Genomic DNA, 20,258 nt, shown 5'->3' on the forward strand with positions numbered 1-20,258 from the left:
AGGCCTTTCCCAAATGAATATTGCTTCCACTTTCGATGGGTATACAACCATGCCTCCTTGAGAAATCACAAGCCCGAGAAATTTCACTTCCGACATCCAGCGTTCACACTTGCTGAATTTTATGAAGAATTTCTTTTTTTCGAAAATCAAATTCGACGAGCTTGGAGTGCTTGTGGTATGTGAAGGTGAATTAGCTCAAGATCTTGGATCTTGGAGTGTTTTGAAACCTTGTGAGATGTGATAAGTCAAAGAAAAACCAAAATTTAGTATGTATAACTTTCTGGTTAATACTAAGTATTTTGACATTTTGTTTTGCTTATGATATGTACAAAAGGATACTATATATTTCATAGTGGAAAATTTCAACAAAATTATGATGATTTACCATTAGAGACAGATTTGGTGCATCCGAAGACGAAGCACTGAATCAGTATAAATCCCGACATATGTAACATCCCGATATTTTGTATACATTCAATATATCCTTTTAATACAATTTATTGATTGATTATTTAATCAACAATATATCTTATGGTTATAGTTAAATTTTATTTTTTTATAGCTATTATTATATTTTAATTATTTATCTTATATATAATTAACTTGATAAATTAGTAATATTATAACTATATAATTATTTGTGTACTTGTTATATTACAATTTTTTATAAAATTTATTGAATTTAATAATTAATGATAAGTGTCACTATTTTATAATTTTAAATATAATAATATTTGAAATTTAGTGATTTTAGAAATATTAGTTTAATTATGATACATGTAAAATAAAATGAATAAATAAGTTATGGTAATTGAGTTTATTACTTTATATGGAAAAATGATATCTAAACTTAATTTTAGTAAAAGTTAAAAGTAGTGTTTTATTATTATTATTATTATTATTATTATTATTATTATTATTATTATTATTATTATTATTATTATTATTATTATTATTATTATTATTATTATTATTATTATTATTATTATAGATTAATGATAAAACAATTGGGGGCAAAGGAAATGACGTGGACATGTAGTTACACAAGAAAAACGTATAGCAAAAAATTAATTTTACCCAATTAAGTTATAACTCTATTTTCTATGCAATGTTATTTTGATTAAATAGTGGAGTCAAAATTGTTAGTGGTCAAATATTCTCTCCTTACTATTAGCTATTTTTGTTCCACAAAATAAGCCACTAACTATTCTTTTAGCCAAATCACATGTCATTAGTAAACAGATGGAGTTAAAATTTAGAGACTTTTCTTCTGAAATCAAATTTGTTGTCAGAAAAAAATATTCCCAGTTTCCTCTCAAATTTCATGTCGGTGTTTCTTCTGTATCTTCCTTATCGTAACTTTGATTTGCACGAAACCAATGTCAAAATGATCGGAGGAAAATAAGCAATATTTTCATCAAATTTGAATTCTGTTTTGGGGATGAGGAATCAAAAGAGCAACAATTCCGGATGTGGACGCAAATCAATATTTTGAAGCATGATAAAGATAGGATTTTGCTCAGGATGATCTTTAAATGCGGTTTCGAAGAAAAATGCCTAAGGTAAGGGCACTTCCCCATACTTATTATAACGAAATCAATAGTTATGTATTAGCGAATAAATCATATAATACATAATTGTTTTGGAGAGAAAAAGAGAATGGAATTATAGTTTTGTTCCATAAACTAAATCCCATTAAAAAAAATATAACTACTAGTTTTATATATATTGTGTGTTTAAGTATGAGTATGTGATGTGGATGAACCTTTGTTTGTTTCTAATTATTATTTGTGTGGTTGTGATTACGATTGAAAATAGGTGATTATGTAAATTTTAAGATGATGTACTTGATGATGTGATACTATATGGTTGTATGATTGCCTAACGGGAGGAATTTGCCTAAGGGGCGGAATTTGCATTTGCATCATCAATTCAATGGCATATGCATTGTTTGCCTTAGTGGCGGATTGTCTTTGTGGCGGGTTATTTTACTCATTGATATGAGATGAATTCTATGTGGTCCCTCAGTGGCGGGCTGGTTATATTCGGATCATTTAGATTTAGGAGCATATATATTCTCATATAAATATGATTGTAGAATAAGAATATTGTGGATTTGATTTCGCTTAAGCAATTATATTTTGTATGATTTTTTTTATAATACCATACTATATGTTTTGTTTAATTTGATATGTAAGATGGAAGAATGACCCCTTACAAATAACATATTAGGTACGAAGAATTTGAAGATATGAAATGACCGTGATAGGATGTTGCCATGTGCTCGTGGGAATGATATCAGGTTTTTAATTGAATTTGTAATTTTATAAAAAAGATTAAGGGTTAAATGACTTTCACCCCCCTGCAATAGTAGCGAGATTCGGTTTACCCCCCTTTTAAAAAAAAAATTGGATTACCCCCTGTAATATTTGGGCACCCCCCTAAACGTGTAAAAACCAGAGGGGAAAATCAAAAAAATATATTTTACAGGGGGTAATTTTCCCTCTTAGGGGGTAAAAGACTTACAATTTTAATATTATAGAGGGGTAATGCAATTTTTTTTTAAAAGGGGGGTAAACCGAATCTCGCTACTATTGCAGGGGGTGAAAGCCATTTAACCCAAAGATTAATGATTTTGAACTTATAATTTTGTTTATACGGACATTTGTTTTATTAGCAAAATTCTAGAGACGAGTTTATTTTAAAAAAATTTTATTTAATTATTATCATGAATTATTACTTCGTTAAAAGAATATTCATATTTTTAAAAGAAAATGAGAATTTTAAATTAATGTGTTGGATTAAAATTTGGGACGTTACAATTGGTATCAGAGCAATAATCCTCGGAGAAATATTTTGGGTTGGGACGAGTGAGTGTGACGCTTGCTTTGAATTATGTGTGAATGTTTTGATGTCCTTGTTTTTAGACTTGCTATTATTTTTCTCCTTATTACTAGGATGATCAATAGTTATTTATTTGTAGTTATAGTATGCTTTGAGTTGTAATTTTGTAATCTATGTGTGTTTGTTATTGTGTTTATGTTTTATAGTTGTAAATATAAAAATGTTTGTTATTGTCTACTTGTTTTAATATTTTAGAATCGGTAATTTTGACTTTAATGAAAAAAATATTTTAGCAACTTGATATATATATATATATATATATATATATATATATATATATATATATATATATATATATATATATATATATATATATATATATATATATATATATATATATATATATATATATATATATATATATATATTTATATATATATATTTAACTATCATATTTATTTGAGATCAGAGTGATTAGAAAAAGTGTGACATTTTTTTAGTTGTTATAAACTTAAATGATCAATTTACATAAATTTATACTAAAAAAAAAAAAAAATTGATTATAGTTTTCAATGGTGAATTTAAATAAGAGGAGTTGAATAATTCTAAGGTAGTTTTTTTAAAGTGTTTTCTTGATTTATCTCAATCAGTTAGTTTTGAGGATACAATTATTATTTTAGGTAGTAATAATGTAAGTCTTAGAATTATATTTTATTATAACTATTTATTATGTGTTATAATATTTTAACTTCGCATCATATTAATGATTTTATTATTGTTTGACTTTATTTATTGAAGAAGTTATATTTTAATATTTTAGATTTTTTAGTTTTGAGGACGAAACTATTTTAAGGGAGTACGAATGTAACTTCATGATATTTTATATATATTAAATATATCTTTTTAATAATATTTTATTGATTGATTATTTAATCAACAATATGTCTTATGATTATAGTTAAATTTTATTTTTTATAGCTATTGTTATATTTTAATTATTTATCTTATAAATAATTAACTTGAGAAATTAGTAATATTATAACTATATAATTATTTGTGTCAACATTTTATATTTTTAAATATAATAATATTTTAAATTGAGTGATTTTAGAAATATTAGTTTAATTATGATACATGTAAAATAAAATGAATAATTAAGTATTTGTTATGGTAATTGAGTTTATTACTTTATATGGAAAAATAGCTGTTAGTTTTGTGATCTTTTATTGGCGATTTTCCTCTACTCTCTCTCTAGAAAGGGGTTTATGTCAACAACGACTTCCATGAAAGGCAAAGTTTCTCAAGGCAAAGCAGGGTGGACGACGGTGGGGAGGAGGCTTTTTCGAAAGTGGGTTCAACAATGGGACACATTCTCGTCGACAGAGATGGAAAAGAAGATTTCGGTGGTTTCTATTTTCGTTTCAAACTTTCCAGATTTTGTCAAAGCCAAGGAACTGTTTGACATTTTCGGCGTCATTGAGGAGGTTTTGGAAGTGTCTATTGCTCCTCGGATGAATAAATGGGGGAAACGATTTGGTTTCGCAAGGTTCATTGAGGTCGAAGACGCGCGTTTACTCGCTGTTAAGTTGGATAATGTGGTGATAGGGGAGACGAAGATTCATGCTAGCATTCCTCGTTATGAGAGGAAAGTTCTTGTAGCTGATGTAGGGAAGTTTAAAGGAGGGGGTCATCGTCAGGTTTTCATCGAAGGCTTGAAGCGGAGATGAAGCATCCTAACAGAGTTTCAGCGGGCGGTTGGAAGGATCATAGATCTTTCATTGATGTCGTGGCTGAAAGATTTCCTGAGGCGACTTTCAAAAACCAAGTGGAGAAGAAAGTTTCCCTCGAGTTTAATTCGAAGTCGGAGGTTTATGACAGATTATTTAAAGCGTGGGTTGGTATTTTACGGTGCCCGGGCTCTGCGTCTGGGATTCAACAGTGTGTCGGAAGAGCGGGGTTTTTTCGCTCTCAAAGTAACACCGTTAGGGGCGAATACGTGTCTTCTGGAGGGTCTGGAGAAGGGAGTATTGGAAGAGTTTTTGAAAGATGGTGCTTCATGGTGGGAGGAATGGTTCCTGGATATTGCAAAATGGGGGGACGTTGACTCGAGTAGAGCTGTGTGGATTGATGTTTTGGGAATTCCTGTCTTGGCTTAGAACGCGGAGTTTTTCGTGATGTTAGCCAACTTACTGGGTTCTTTTATATGTATCGATAAGAACACTTCTGATGGTATTTCGATGGATATGGAAAGGATTCAAATTAAGCTTGATTTTTGTTCTATTTTACCGAGTTCGTTGGAGGTCTTGATCGATGGGAAATCCTTTACGTTGCTGATCAGAGAAGAGTGTCCGTCGAGGATTCGTCATTTTTTAGGTACGACTCAAACTCCCTCCTTTGTATTGGAAGCCTCGTAATCGATTGACTCAAACTCCCTCCTTTGTGAGATAAGTGTTAATTTAGCTGCAGAGGAGGGGTTGAGGATTGACTCAGGGGCTGGAGTGGATATTCCTTGTGTTGTGCCAGAATTGTGTTCTGTATTTTCTGCAGGGAGTGTCGATGCTGCTTGTATTTTGGCGGTAGATGCAAACTAGAGTATGAGTACTACAGTGGCGGGGAGCAAAAAGTATGTGGAGGGTCTCTTTGATAGTATGGTTCGGTCTGTTGGAAAGGCTGCGGGTAGGAAATGTTTGAGTCATGGTTCAAATAATTCTTGCTCAGGGGGAAGACGGTTTCAGAAGTTGGATTCTCTTTAGTTTTGAGGAAGAAATTTTTTTATCCAAAGAGTGTGAGATTTAAAAAAATGGTGGAGCTTAGTGGGGGCGCTATTTGAACAATAATAAAAAAAACTATGTGAAGAAAAGCAAGGGGAAGGAGAAGGATGCTATTATTAAGAAGGATAAAGGAGGAATAAATTCGGAAGGGGTGGAAGGTGAAACTAAGGTGTCGGATTCGAAACAAGGGAAGGAGGAAGATGTTTGTTAAGAAACTCATTCGGAGAATTCCCTCATAGGAGCGAATAATGTTAAACAATGGGAGAATGTTAATAAAGATGCAGGTGAAAGATTGTGGACGACGTTTGAAAACACGGGGATGGGAAACATGAAGGAGCGGACCAACGTTTCTATGAAATTGGGGGTTTTGGAGAAAGATGAGATAGTGAGTGAAGTGGTAAGGAAGGAGAAAAATCCTCTTGTTCAATGATTATCGTTTCTTTTAATATTAGAGGGGAGGCAGTGCTCTAAAAAGAAGAAGGATTAGTTCTATTATCAAGAAGGGAGAAGCGGATATGGTTTTGATTCAAGAAACAGAAACTTCTAAAATGGAGGATTTTTTAGCAAAGAGTATGTGGAGAAATGTAGATGTTGGTTATTCGTATTCAAACCCGGTGGGATTATCGGGAGGGATTTTAACATTGTGGAGGAATGATAGGATGGAAGTTTTACATAGTTTCAAAGGAGAGGGTTATTAAGGGGTTAAAGTTTTATGGAAGGGCTTTGTCTATTATGTGGTGTATGTGTATTCCTCTTGTTTCCTAGTCAAGAAGAAAGAGTTGTGGGTTAACTTGTTGAATTTGAAAAATGGGTGTACCGTGTACGAATGGCGAATGGCTAGTATGAGGTGATTTCAATGCGACTAAAAAGAGGGATAAAAGGAAAGGGCGATCGGAAAGGGAGTTGGATAACGGGGTGGATCTTTTTTATAAATTCATTGAAGATAGTGGGTTGGTGGATGTGCCTTGTAAAGGAAAAAATTTTACTTAGTATAGTGGAGACGGAAGGTCCATGAGTAGAATAGATCGGTTTCTAGTGTCGGATGTGATTGTAAATAGATGGGGAGTAGTAGGTCAACTTGCTGGAAAAAGAGACATTTCAGATCATTGTCCGGTTTGGTTAGTGTTGGATAAGATTGATTTGGGTCCTAAACCATTTAAGTTTAATAATGAATAGTTTTCTTTTAAGTCGTTCATCCCGTTTGTTGAGAAGGAATGTAAAGAGATGGAGGTTGAAGGAAGAGGAGATTTTGTTCTTAAAGAAAAACTTAGAAGGCTTAAATAGAGGTTAAAGTGGTGGAATATTTCGGTTTTTAGTAAGATTGATTTGGAAATGGAAGATATTGTGAAGGACATCAATGGTGGGGATTCAATGTTAGAAGAATGTTTGGAGGATTTTATTGATGAAGCCCTTAATGAAAGGAATGTTACTAATAAAAGGATTTGGTTAAATTTGAGGATAAAGGAGAATATGCTAGTTTAAAAGTCAAGACTTAGATGGCTAAACAAAGGAGATTCAAATAGTAGTTTTTTTCACAAAGTGGTGAAGGAAAGAAGAAGATACAATCACATAGGGCCTTTAATCTCTCAAGGAGTTTTGGTGGATAAGGTGGAGGAGGTGAGGGAGGTAGTGAGAAATCATTTTGAAAAAAAATTCGTCGAGACGGATTCGGATAGAATGCTTCTAGACGGAATATCATTTAAAAGTATTAGTCTCGAGGATAATTTGTATCTTGAAAGTCCTTTTCTTCTTGATGAAATCAACAAAGCTATTGGGTGTTGTGGTAGTTCAAAGAGTCCGGGACCGGATGGATTTTCTTTTATGTTTATTAAAAAGTGTTGGCATATTATTGAGGAAGATTTTGTGAGGTATCTTAATTATTTCCATGCCGGCGGTAGAATCTCAAAGTAGATTTTTTCCTCTTTTTTGTCTTTGGTTCCTAAGTCTCTGAATCCTATTTCTTTGGATGACTATAGGCCTATTTGTTTGGTGGGATGCATGTACAAGATCATATCCAAAATCTTGGCGGGAAGATTGAAAAAAGTGCTCCACTCGATTATAGCTCCGTGTCAAAGTGCTTTCGTGCCGGGGTAGACAACTTCTTGATGGGGTGTTGGTGGCAAATGAGGTTGTGGATTTTGTTAAGAAAGTGGGGAGGGGCTGTCTTTTATTCAAAGTGGATTTTGATAAGGCTTATAATAAATTATCTTGGAATTTTCTTAGATACTTATTGAGACTGATGGGTTTTGGCGATAAATGGAGGAGATGGATGGAAATGTTGGTGTTTCAAAGCGATATGTCTGTTTTGGTCAATGGGTGTCCGACAAAGGAATTTAGTGTTGAAAAGGGTTTATGACAAGGGGATCCATTATCTCCTTTTATTTTTGTTTTGATAGCCGAGGGGCTAGCGGGTCTTGTGTGGAAATCGGTGGAGATTAGATAATATGGAGGTATGGGAATTAATGGTAGTAGTGTTATCGATGTTCTTCAATTTGCAGATGATACTTTATTGGTGGGTGAAGGATCATGGAAACAAGTGTGGGGAATTAAAGTGGTGTTAAAAGCTCTTGAGCTTGTGTCGGGTCTTGGAATCAACTATCATAAAAGTAAGTTGATTGGGATCAATGTGAATAATAATTTCTTGGACGCCGCCTCCTTTGTTCTCTTTTATAAAATGGAGGGTAGTACTTTTTATTTTCTTGGGATAACTATTGGGTGTAATGTGAGAAAATATTCATCTTGGATTCTTCTTTTGTCCTAGATGAAGAAGCGCCTTGCGGGTTGGAAAAATCGATTTCTTTAGTTTGGGAGGAAGGATTACTCTCTTAAAGTCTATTCTTAGTTTGATCACTATTTTCACAATGTCTTTTTATAAAATGCCGGTTATCGTGGCCAAGGAGTTTACGAGGCTTCAAAGTAACTTTCTTTGGGGTGGTGGAGTGGAAGATGATAACAGGAGAATCCATTGGGTGAGTTGGAAGAATGTATGTCTTTCAGTTGAGAAAGGGGGGCTTGGCATAAAAAACATGTTAGATTTCAACATGGCGCTTTTAAACAAATGGAGATGGAAGATTATTAATGGGGAGGTATTTCTTTGGCTCAATTTGTTGAAAGCTCGGTATGGTGACGTATCCTTGAAAGTGTTTTTGTGGAGGTATGTTTTATTATGTCCATGATTCTTCTTCTTTTTCTTCCTCGTCTACTTCTACTCCTTCTTCTCTTTGGTGGAAAGATTTGATGTCGGTTGGGAAAAGTTTAGGAGACGATCCTATAGTGTCTCATTGTAGCTTTAAGGTTGGGAATGGTTTTTCTACTCCGTTTTGGGAAGCAAAGTGGAAGGGGGGGGGTGTTTGCTTGAAAGAAAAATTTCCAGACTTATACTTGGTTTCTTTGTTGAAACAACTGTCGATAGCGGGAATGGGTGGATGGGTTAACGGAGTTTGGAGATGGGGGAGTTGTGGAATTTTATTGGCTCATCTTACCGACCCATTATTAAGGTCGTTTTTTTTGTCTTTCCGGAATTTCCTTGAAGATGGAGGCCCAGCTTTACAAGGGAAGGATATCATTATTTGGAATATTTCGGGTGATGGTGTTTTCTCTGTTGCGTCTTGTTATGGACATTATGTCGGGAAGCGCATCCCGTTTGGTCCTTTTAATAAGAATGATGGTGTGTTATCTTTGATTTGGAAGTTGGATATTCCTTTCAAAATTAAAGCTTTTGGTTGGAGACTTTTTGTGAATAGACTTCCGACAAAAGATTTACTTTCTTGTAGGAAAATAGCTTTGTCTTTGGAAAATACTTTATGTGTTTTTTGTGGGTTACATCCAGAAAGTCGGGACCATTCATTTTTTTTTTTGTGCAAGAGGGTGGAGTTGGTTTGGGGGGAGGTTTCTTTTTGGGTGGGAAAGCCGTTTGGGAACTTGGAAGAGGAATGTTAATCGTGCTTTATGGATTGGATCTCTTTTTGTAAAAAGAAAAATGTGAAAGAAGGAAAATTAGGAATGGTATGGTTAGCTATAGTGTGGATTATTTGGTTAACTAGGAATGGTGTTTGTTTTCGAATGAGGCTTGGAATGTGAATAATACGGTTTGGAGCATTAAAGTTTTAATTTGGAAGTGGTCTTTTATAGGAGAAATTACTCATCCAATTTGTAGTTTCTACGAATTCAACAAGGATCCCTTGTTATTTCTTTCATAAGAGAATTGGCTTGTAATTTCGTTCCTTCTTTTGTAGGCGGGATTTCTCCGATTTGTGTGTAAACAGGTTTTGAGAACCCTTAAAAAAAGAAACAAACTCAACACAACATTCTCTCTGAATTTTTCTGATTTCTTTTTATTACTATTTTTTATTGTTTTATAAGATTTTACTCTTTAAAAAAAGGATAGCTACGATAAAAGGTATTCTTGAAAAACAATCTTTAAGTATATATTTTGTATATCAAGCTTAAATGTTATATGAGTTTCAAAATATCGGTGTTAATTGTAATTAACATTTCCTATCTTTGTAGCTAGGATGGACATTAGTTCGGACGGTTTTGGACACAATATCTTTTCAGTCCAAACCGCTGTTTAATTATAGAGACCCACTTTTGTCTGTTTAAATTGTACGGGTTATTCATTTTCCGATCACTGGTTGCCTGTTGTCTATTTCAAATTGTATGGGTTATTTATTTCCGGATCATTGGTTGCCTATTTGAAATAGAAAACATGCAATTTAAATAGAAAAGTGGTTCTCTATAATTAAACCGCGATTTGGGCCGAATGCCCAAAATAGTCCGAACCAATGTCCACCCCTCCCTATAAAGATAGGGAAACAATAATTTTAATTAATACATTATAGACGATATTTTGAAGCCCATGTAACATCTAAGCTTGATAAACAAAATATACTTAACGATTAATTGTTCATGCATATACATTATCAATATCTTTGAGGATTTGACTTATAAAACAATAATGAACATGAAAAAAAAGAAGCAATAAGAAGAGATAAGAAAATTTCTGAGGGAATCGTTGTGTAGTGGGGAGTTTGTTTCTTTCTTCGCCCTATAAATCGGGTCTGTCATAAAAGCGTAGATGTGTGATACAGAGAGATTAACATGAATGTTGAATGCGTTGATATCACATCTAATTCCAAGTTGCTTGCCTGCTTCTCCCTCAAGACTTAATGTTTCATATCTTTACTATGGTTCCTCCTCTCTATCTGTTTAACTCTGCAAGGTATGTATGCAAATCTTGGGCTGCTATTATAGACACCCCTTTTTTGTTGAAGTGTGTCAACGCCTCAGGGCACATTCCAAACCTTGTCTTATTTCTTGGAATTTAAAGATTATGTGAATGACCAATTTGAAAGGAATGATTTGGGAACACTTAGAAAAATGGGAAGTTTAATCAATACTTGTGATGGCATATTGCTGCTTTCAAGGGAAGCTAGTCTTTTTGTTGTGAACCCCATCCTCAAGTACTGGCTTAGAATTCCTCCTTTACCCACTTGTCAGCATGGTCAATCTACTCTAGTACGCTTTCCTTGCACTACCAAATTTAAGCTTTTCCATGCATGTATCCTTCAGATTCCAAGTGCTTCTTGGTATGTTTTCTATATGCTAAGAACTGGAATTGATAGCTCATGGAAAGAGATAGCTAGGAAAAAAGGATTGCATTTTTCATGGTGGCCACTTTATAGTGGAGACAACGATCTTTACTGGATAGCAAATGAGGAAGTGATTGTGATGGATGTTGACAAGGAAATTATTGTTCGTGAATGCCGACTTCCTCAATTTTACAAGAATTCCCATGTCCTCCTATAATAACCTATTCTAGCACATCTTCGATACTTTTATCGAAGGGCAATTGTCTTTCTTGTTTTGTGACTATAAATTCTTATACAACACATCAAATCTATATTTTGGATTTTTATTCAAGAAAATGGTGGCTTTATCATGAGATGGGGCCTTTTGATTATATGGATGTTTGTGGTCATAATCTTAATCCTAGAAGTGTATCATTTCGTTTGTGGATCAACAATCAAATTATCTTTCGAGTAGGTATGTATCAAAATCATTCACGCAAAAACATTTATTTTGGTTACAATGTGAAGACCAAACAATTGACAAAGATTGAGGATATTGAGGTGGGGGATTTTGAAGTATGGCTTCACACTAACACTCTAGTTTCTCTTCCAACTACTCCTGCATAACTATATTTCTTGGTATAGTATATGTAATGCTATTATTTATATTATTCTTTGCTGAAAAACAAGTCTTTATGTTTCGATTTTGAAAAACAAGTATTCCACTGCTTTTTGTAATCTGTCGTGGGTTGAAAAATTGAATTTTTCTCACTCATGACCTGAAATATTCATGGATTTTGTAGAAAAAAATGTTGACTTTACATTTTATATATTGATATACTTTCTGATCATCTGATTTTTTAGATGAAGTTTCTTTTATGGAAACATACAAGTATTATGTTGGAAAGAGGATTAGATCATGTTGTTTAAATTTTCTGTTTGAAAATTTTCCATGCAAGTATTTGTGTTGAAGTTATGTTTGAAAATCATTTTGAAGACTCTTTCTTTCCTGTCATCGTGTATATTTATGTTGAGCCATGATTTTCATCTAAATAACATAGTTGATGCCAAACAGTGTAGAAACTTGATTTTAACAAAAAGTGATTTAAACTTAATGTGATTGATATTTGGATACTCTAATTAAAAATTTAATTTAAAAGTAGGGATTCAAGGTCTTTTGCTAAGGTTGTTGCAGGGTCTGCAAATATAACAAGCAAGGTCGATAGTCTCATTCCGAGCCTTGTGTTCAATTCGTGTGAGAAAAGAAGACAGAGGCTGAAGAAGGCTTTCGTGGGCATATCTTTGATTCCCGGAGCGGCGTACAATATTCAGGTTCACATGGAGATGGAGGGTATTCACGCAATCAAGGTCAGTCCTCTTGGGGGGCAACTTATGTTTGCTGGAAGAACTGGAAGCAGGGTACATCGAGGATTTTCTAGGGCTAAAAGACAATTGGTGGAATACGTGGTTTAGCGAAATCAAAAGGTGAGAGTTAGGAGTGGTGGATGAGTTTAGAGAGGTGTGTTTGAGGATCTACGGAATTTCGGCTTTAGCATGGCACTCGGATTTCTTTATTAAACTGGCAGAGGTGTGGGGTTCTTTCATTTGCATAGATGAAAAAACCGCTGATGGCAAAGTGATGGATGTCGCGCGTGTGATGCTAAGAGTTCCTTTGGCTACGTCTTTCCCGAATTGTATATCTATTAGCATCGACGGTGTCTTGTTCAAGGTCACAGTGAGAGAAGATGCTATGGGAATCGTTCGATCTAGTCCAGGTATTCCGACTTCTCTATCTTCTGTTTCTGAATCATCGGAATACGATGATTTCATCTGTGATAATAGTTTAGAGGTAGGAGACGACCTCAACACTTTTTGTTCCGAAGATAGTATTCATCAGTTTTCCTCTGGTTTGGAGACTCTTAGTAAGAAAAGTTCCTGTGGCGGTAATAAGAATGAAACTGACGGCGGTGATGTTGTTCTTTTAACTCCTCTTGTTGTTTGGAATAAAAAGGAGAAATGTTACTCGCAGCAGGAGAAAAAAGTTGTAACAGAGATGGTAGGTAACGTTGGGAGTTCTCTCGACAATAGTAGCTTGAACATTCTGGAGGGTTCTAATTTTAAGGAGTGGCAGCATATGGAGGTGGTCGGTGGGCTAGGTTTCGGTGGAGATATGGAGGTTCCGGTGAGTGAGGAGGCAGAGGGGGTTGTAAAAAGTGTAAGAAAGGTTGTTTCGATGGCGAGTTGGAAAGAATAAGGGAGAATAGTGGGGAGGAAACAGGGTAAGTAGTTAGGCAGGGGGTCGATTTTTCGGCACATAGTTTTGATCAAACCGTGGTGGGATGTTCCTTAAGCATCAGGGAGGTCCTTTGATTCACAAAGGGAGTAAAAAGATAAGGTGGAAGAATGTTAATGGGGTGGGAGGTGCGGGTAATTTGAGTTCGGGGAAAGGCAGCTATAGGCATAAAAAGGGAAAGAGTTTTGTCCTTGGAAATAAGAAGGATAAAAATTCTTTGGCGTCCAATGTTAATAAAAAAGGTTCTCTTTTGAAGCATAATATTAAGGAAGCGGAAGATGACGATAGTGAGAGAGTGTCGGTGTGTTATGGTAATCAAAAGGAAGAGTCCGATATACAAAGAAATAATGTTAGACAATGGGATTTTTTGGAGAATGATGCTCCGGGAAAACTTTGGTCGGCTATTGTTGCTTTAGGGGTGGTGGACGCGGAAGGAAGAGAAAAGCTTATTAGTAGAATCGTGGATTTGGAAAAAGGAGGAGGTAGAGGTGGAATGGTAAGGAAGGAGAATAAAATGGTGTCTCAATGATTATAGGATCATTGAACATTAGAGGGGGAGTGAATGCACTCAAAAGGAGAAGAATTTCTTCTTTGATTAATAAAGGAAAAGTGGATATCTTCTTGGTTCAAGAAACTAAGATTACTAGTATGAATGATGTTCTTGCCCATAGTTTTTGGAGTCGTTCGGCTTTGGGGTACTCTTATTCTAATTCGTTGGGAAGATCGGGGGGCTTGCTCACTTTATGGAATAAGGATAATGTTGAAGTTTTGAATAGCTTTAAAGGAGATGGTTTTTTGGGGATTAAAGTGCGGTGGAAGAATAACATTTATTATGTGGCGAATATTTACTCATCGTGTGATTTTGGTAAAAAGAAAATTTTGTGGAACGATTTACTTGCGGTGATGGAAAGATTCAAAGATGGAGAATGGGTTATGGGTGGAGATTTCAATGCCATTAAAAATGCTAGAGAGAGGAAAGGAATGGCGGTGGTGTACAATAATAGGGAGGTGGCTCTTTTTGCGGATTTCGTCAATAAAACTTCTTTGGTGGATATTCCTTGCAAAGGGAAGAAATTTTCTTGGTTTAGCGGAGATGGTAAGTCTAAGAGTAGGATTGATCGATTTCTTTTATCTAGTTGTGTGGTTAACAAGTGGGAGGTTATTGGTCAATTCATTGGAGACCGGGACTTGTCGGACCATTGCCCAATTTGGTTGTTGTCGGATAAATCTAATTGGGGTCCTAAACCATTTAGATTTAATAATGAGTGGTTCTCTAATGATTCTTTTATTCCATTTATGGAGAAAGAGTGGAAAAGTTTGAAGGTTGGAGGAAGAGGAGATTTTGTGTTAAAAGAAAAGCTTAAACTTTTTAAAGAGAAACTCAAATGGTGGAATAAGGAGGTCTTTGGGAAGTTTGATTTGGGGATGGAGGAAGGAGTCCGGGATATCAATATCGCCGATGAGAAGTTGGATTCGGAAGATAATGCACATTTCAATGAGAACCTTGAAAAGAGAAGGGAAGCGTGTTGTAGATTTTGGAAGAATTTGGGTATTAGAGAGAATATGCTTCTTCAAAAATCTAAATTGAATTGGATTCAAGAGGGAGATTCCAATAGTGGCTTTTTCCATAAGGTGATGAAAGAAAAAAGAAGGTGCAATCATATTGGGCCGATTTTCACTTCGGACGAAGTGGTAGATTCGGTGGAGGAAGTGAAAGAAGCGGTTTTTAATCACTTTGGAAATAATTTTATCGAATCGGAAGAGGATAGACCGGTGTTGGATGGTGTTTCTTTCAAATCCATAAGTGTAGAGGAAGCGGCGGGGCTTGAAAAACCTTTTCTTGAAAGCGAGATAAAAGAGGCGGTTTGGGATTGTGGTGGGGATAAAAGTTCGGGGCCGGATGGGTATTCTTTTCTTTTCTTAAAGAGGTGTTGGAATATTATTAAAGAAGACTTTATTAATTATTTTAACCATTTTTTTTAGGGAAGTTCTATTTCTAAGGCGGTTTCTTCCTCCTTCTTGACTTTGATTCCTAAGTCTAAAAATTCGTTGTGTTTGGACGACTATAGGCCAATTTGTTTGGTGAGGTGTATGTATAAAGTGGTGACTAAACTTTTGGCGGGTAGATTGAAAGGAGTGCTTAATTATATCATCTCTCCTTGTCAAAGTGCCTTTGTTCCCGGGAGACAATTTTTGGATGGAGTTTTAGTGGCAAACGAGGTGGTTGACTATGCTAGAAAAGAAGGGAAAAGTTGTATTCTTTTTAAAGTGGATTTTGAGAAAGCTTATGATAAAGTTAGTTGGAGTTTCCTTCGGTACATGTTTAAAAGGATGGGGTTTGGTGATAAATGGATGGAATTATTGGTGTTCAAAAGTATTATGTCGATGCTTGTTAACGGGAGTCCAACAAAAGAGTTTATTGTTCAAAGAAGATTGAGACAAGGCGATCCCCTTTCTCCATTTCTTTTTGTGCTAGTAGCGGAAGGTCTTACAGGTCTTGTTAGAAAATCTATTGAAGTGGGGGAATTCCAAAGTTTTGCCATTAAGGACTCTTGCAAGGTGGACATCCTCCAATTTGCGGATGATACCTTAATTGCGGGTGGCGGTAATTGGAAACATGTTAGAGCAATCAAAGCGGTGCTTAGGGCTTTTGAAATTGTATCCGGTCTCGGTATTAACTTCCATAAAAGTAAGTTAATTGGTATTAATACTAATAATCTTTTTTTGGATGCGGTTTCTTACTTTCTTTCTTGCAAAAAGGAAGAGAGTAATTTTTATTTTCTAGGTATTCCGATTGGTTTCAATCCAAGGAAGGAAGCTACTTGGAATCCTCTTGTGTTAAAGTTGAAGAATCGATTGGAAGGGTGGAAGAATCGTTTCTTAAATTTGGGAGGTAGAATTACTCTTTTGAATTCCGTTCTTAGTTCTTCAGCCATATTCACTATGTCTTTCTTCAAAATGCCGAGAGTTGTGGTCAAGAGGATGACTTCTATTCAAAATAAGTTTCTTTGGGTGGGTGTGGAGGGAAAAAGAAGAATTCATTGGGTTAAATGGGATGATGTAAATTTGCTGGTAGAGAAAGGGGGGTTAGGTGTGAAGAACATCTATTTATTCAATTTGGCTCTTCTTAACAAGTGGAGACGGATAATTCTTGAAGGGCATAATTCTTTGTGGTATAATGTGTTGAAGTCTCGGTACGGTGATTTATCGTCGTTTATAATGGGAGGAGGTAAGGTTTGTAATATCTCTTCCTCTTTTTCCGTTTGGTGGAAGGATATAATAAAGTTGGGTTCTTCTACCTCTTCTTCTTTTTCTTCTCTTTCTTATGATCCCATAAAAGCTAATACTAGGTTCTTCGTTCACAATGGCTATAACACTCCGTTTTGGGAATCCATTTGGTTGGATGGTATTTCTTTGAAAGAAGAATTTCCGGATCTTTTCGAGGCTTCTAATTTGAAGAGTGTTTCGGTGGCGACGATGGGTGGTTGGAGGGATAATAGGTGGTGTTGGGGGGATTTAGGCATAAATGCGGGAGTGATGAGGGATGTTGGTTTCGGTAATATTTTGGAAGATTTGAAGGGCCGGTTGGAAGTTTTCGGGGGGTGGAAGGAAGGAAAGGATTCGGTTGCTTGGAGGGGCAATATGGAATCAATTTTTTCGATATCTTCGTGCTATAATTTTTATGATCGTCTTCGAATTCCTTTCGGTCCGTCTAACAAGAGTGATGAAGCGTTTGGTTTTCTTTGGAAAATGGAAGTTCCATTCAAAATAAAGGCATTCGGTTGGAGACTTTTCCGAAATCGGCTTCCCACAAAAGATCTTTTGTTGTCTAGAGGTATGCCTTTGTCTCTTGATAATTTAAATTGTGTTTTGTGTGGGAATTGTGTGGAGAACATGAAGCATTTATTTTTTAGTTGTTCGGTGGTTAAGAAGGTTTGGAGGGGGGTTGCTTTGTGGGTTGGAAAAGGGGACACCGGAGAGGAAGATGGATTGGAAAACTTTATGAATTGGCACCGGTTCTTTCGTTTTAAAAGGGTGAAAGAGAGGAAGATAGGTGTTGTGTGGCTCGCCACTTCTTGGACCATTTGGTTGCTTAGGAATGGGGTGAGTTTCCAGAAGGATAAGTGGAGTATTAACGATACCGTTTGGAATATAATGATGCTTGTTTGGAGGTGGACTTTTTGTGGAAAAATTACTCATTCCAATTTTTCTTTTTACGAGTTCTCTAAGGATCCGTTGTTTTTCCTCTCGTAAGTTAATTTGGTTTGTAATTTTTTCTTTTGTCGGGTAGTATTCCCGTGTCCTCTTATAAAAGGTTTAGAGAACTCTTTGTTCTCTCTTCAATATATCTTGCTTATTGAAGAAAAAAATTTAACAATTTATATTTATAGGATAGTTTGGATTAAAATTAGTGTGTAATTATCTAAATAGCTTTGCATATTTATTACTATTTGGTAAACTTCATGATATTTTGAAGTTTTGTTGAATATAATCACATTATTTAATATCAAGTCACTTTTTATATTAATTTTTTTTAAAAATATTTAAAATGAGTTTGTGGCTTATGATTCTAATATCTATATATGAAGAAAAAAAAACATTATATCACAAAATCCAAATAATTGTTGTAACACCTCAAATCTCGAATATGATATTGTTTATAAATAGCACATCCATAATATAAACTGCTGAATACATACGATAGTGCATAAATGACATAAGTATAAGCTATATAATAAATGTGTCTATTTTTGTTGAGGCATGTTGTCATACCCCAAATTTGCCCTACCCCTTTACTTCTAACTGGCTTAGGCTTTGCATTCATGTACATACATCACTTAGGCCATAATCCATACCTATGCATGCATATCATTGGTATCAATCAAAGACTAGCAAGAAAGAGCTTTTATGACAAGGAATTTCCTACCAAATGTGAGGATCTGAGGTGATTATGTGGCTTTGTTTTCATTGAAGTCTTCCTGGATTAGGGTTCTTCTCAACTCAAGGCATTGGTGGGAGTGGACAAGCTTGTAATTCATCTGGTTATCCTGAACTAGGGTTTCTTGACCGAAGTCAACGCAGTTGACTTTTTGGTCGAATACATTGATCAAGAGCTGATTTTATGAGAAGGAATAGCATGACGCTTGTGTGGAAGTGTTCAGTTGATTTCCATTGGTCAGAAGTGGATTAATCGGGAATTTCATAAAGATCGGAGAAAGATCGGAACAGTTGACTTTTGGGTCAAAATCGGAAGAATTATTCAAATATTGACTTTTGGTGGAAAGTCGGTCGAGAAAAGTCAAAGAATGAATAAAATCGGGAGTTTGACAAAAGTTGCCAAAAATAGGAAAAAAATAACAAAAAAGGAAAGGTTTCAACACTTAGGAAAATTTTGGCATCTTAGAAGCTTGGCAAGCAGTCCACTTCACTATCAATTTACACGTGGCAAATGACATCTTTTGAAGAAATTTCCAACATCAAAGTTGTTCCTCTCATGGAGGAGAACAACTTTGTAGTTGGACACTTTTTAATTTGAAGATTGTATGAAGAGTTAATTTGGTTTGAAGTTCCTGAAAATCCATTCAGCTTAAGTCATGATCCAAGTCACAAGCCAAGTCATGACCTGGCATTTCATCAAGCACGTGGTATGCCAAATCTCAAGCTAATGTTAGAGCTCTACAAAAATGCCATGGGAGCAAACTTGGTATGCTTCCATTCTTTGCCATGTCCTCTATGTAAGGAAACAAGATTTGAGTCATTTGGTTGAATATTGAATCATTTATGAATTCTCAAAGTCAAGCCCTTGCCATGTTTCACACTGCCAGAAGTGCAAGCCAAAATCCTGAGTCACGCGCGTGCTTTTCATCGAGCACGTTGTATGCTGACTTTGGGACTAATTTCAGAAAAATACAAAGGTCCATCAGGTGCAAACTTAGTATGCTTATGTTCACCTCCATGCCCTCTACACAACAAGACAATAATCATGGAATTTGATTAAGAAAAGAGTAAGATACAAGAGTCTAAAGTCATGCCCTTGAAGGTTGCATTTGGGAAGGCAACGGGCCAGGTCTTGCTGCGCGCGTGGATAGGCATCAATACAGTTGTGTACTTACACTTTCCAAGGCACATTTGAATGAGTTACAGACCTCTTCTCTCAATCTTTCCAACATGAAACTTGTCCCATCACATGCCCTCTTTAAATTGATCATAAAATTGCAGCTAATGATAACTCATGGCCAAAGATACAAACTCATAAAGCTAGCTTCATGGATGCTCGTGTGGTAAGGTGTCAACATCAAATTCTGGCGCAGAATAATACTACAATACAACACACACCACCATAGCTACCATGTACACTCATGATATATAAGAAAACTCCTTCACAACACACGCGGACAATCACACTTTTCTTTTTTCAGTTTCACACAACTCTCATCACTCTTTCCACTCTCACCCTCTTGATCTCTCACCTATCTCCACCATAACCGTTTTTCCAACCACCCTAACCACCACCGTAACAAACTTCAACAACCACTTCAGTTCACCTTCTCCAATCTCTATATCGATCCAGAGCTCCTTCACATCAATCTTCATCATCACGATCATTGCACCACCGTCACCTACCTCTAATCAACACCACGCTCCAAAGTCAAGTATACCGTCCACTTTCAACGCCGTGGCTAGGAAGCTCAAAGAAGATTCGCCGCATACACGTCTCGCCTCTGAGGCTCTGAATTGCGTCATCACGAGCCATTATCACGTCCAAGGAACAAGAAGAGG

The sequence above is a fragment of the Vicia villosa genome, linkage group LG7 (assembly GCF_029867415.1).
Source record: "Vicia villosa cultivar HV-30 ecotype Madison, WI linkage group LG7, Vvil1.0, whole genome shotgun sequence".
NCBI classification, from domain to species: domain Eukaryota; kingdom Viridiplantae; phylum Streptophyta; class Magnoliopsida; order Fabales; family Fabaceae; genus Vicia; species Vicia villosa.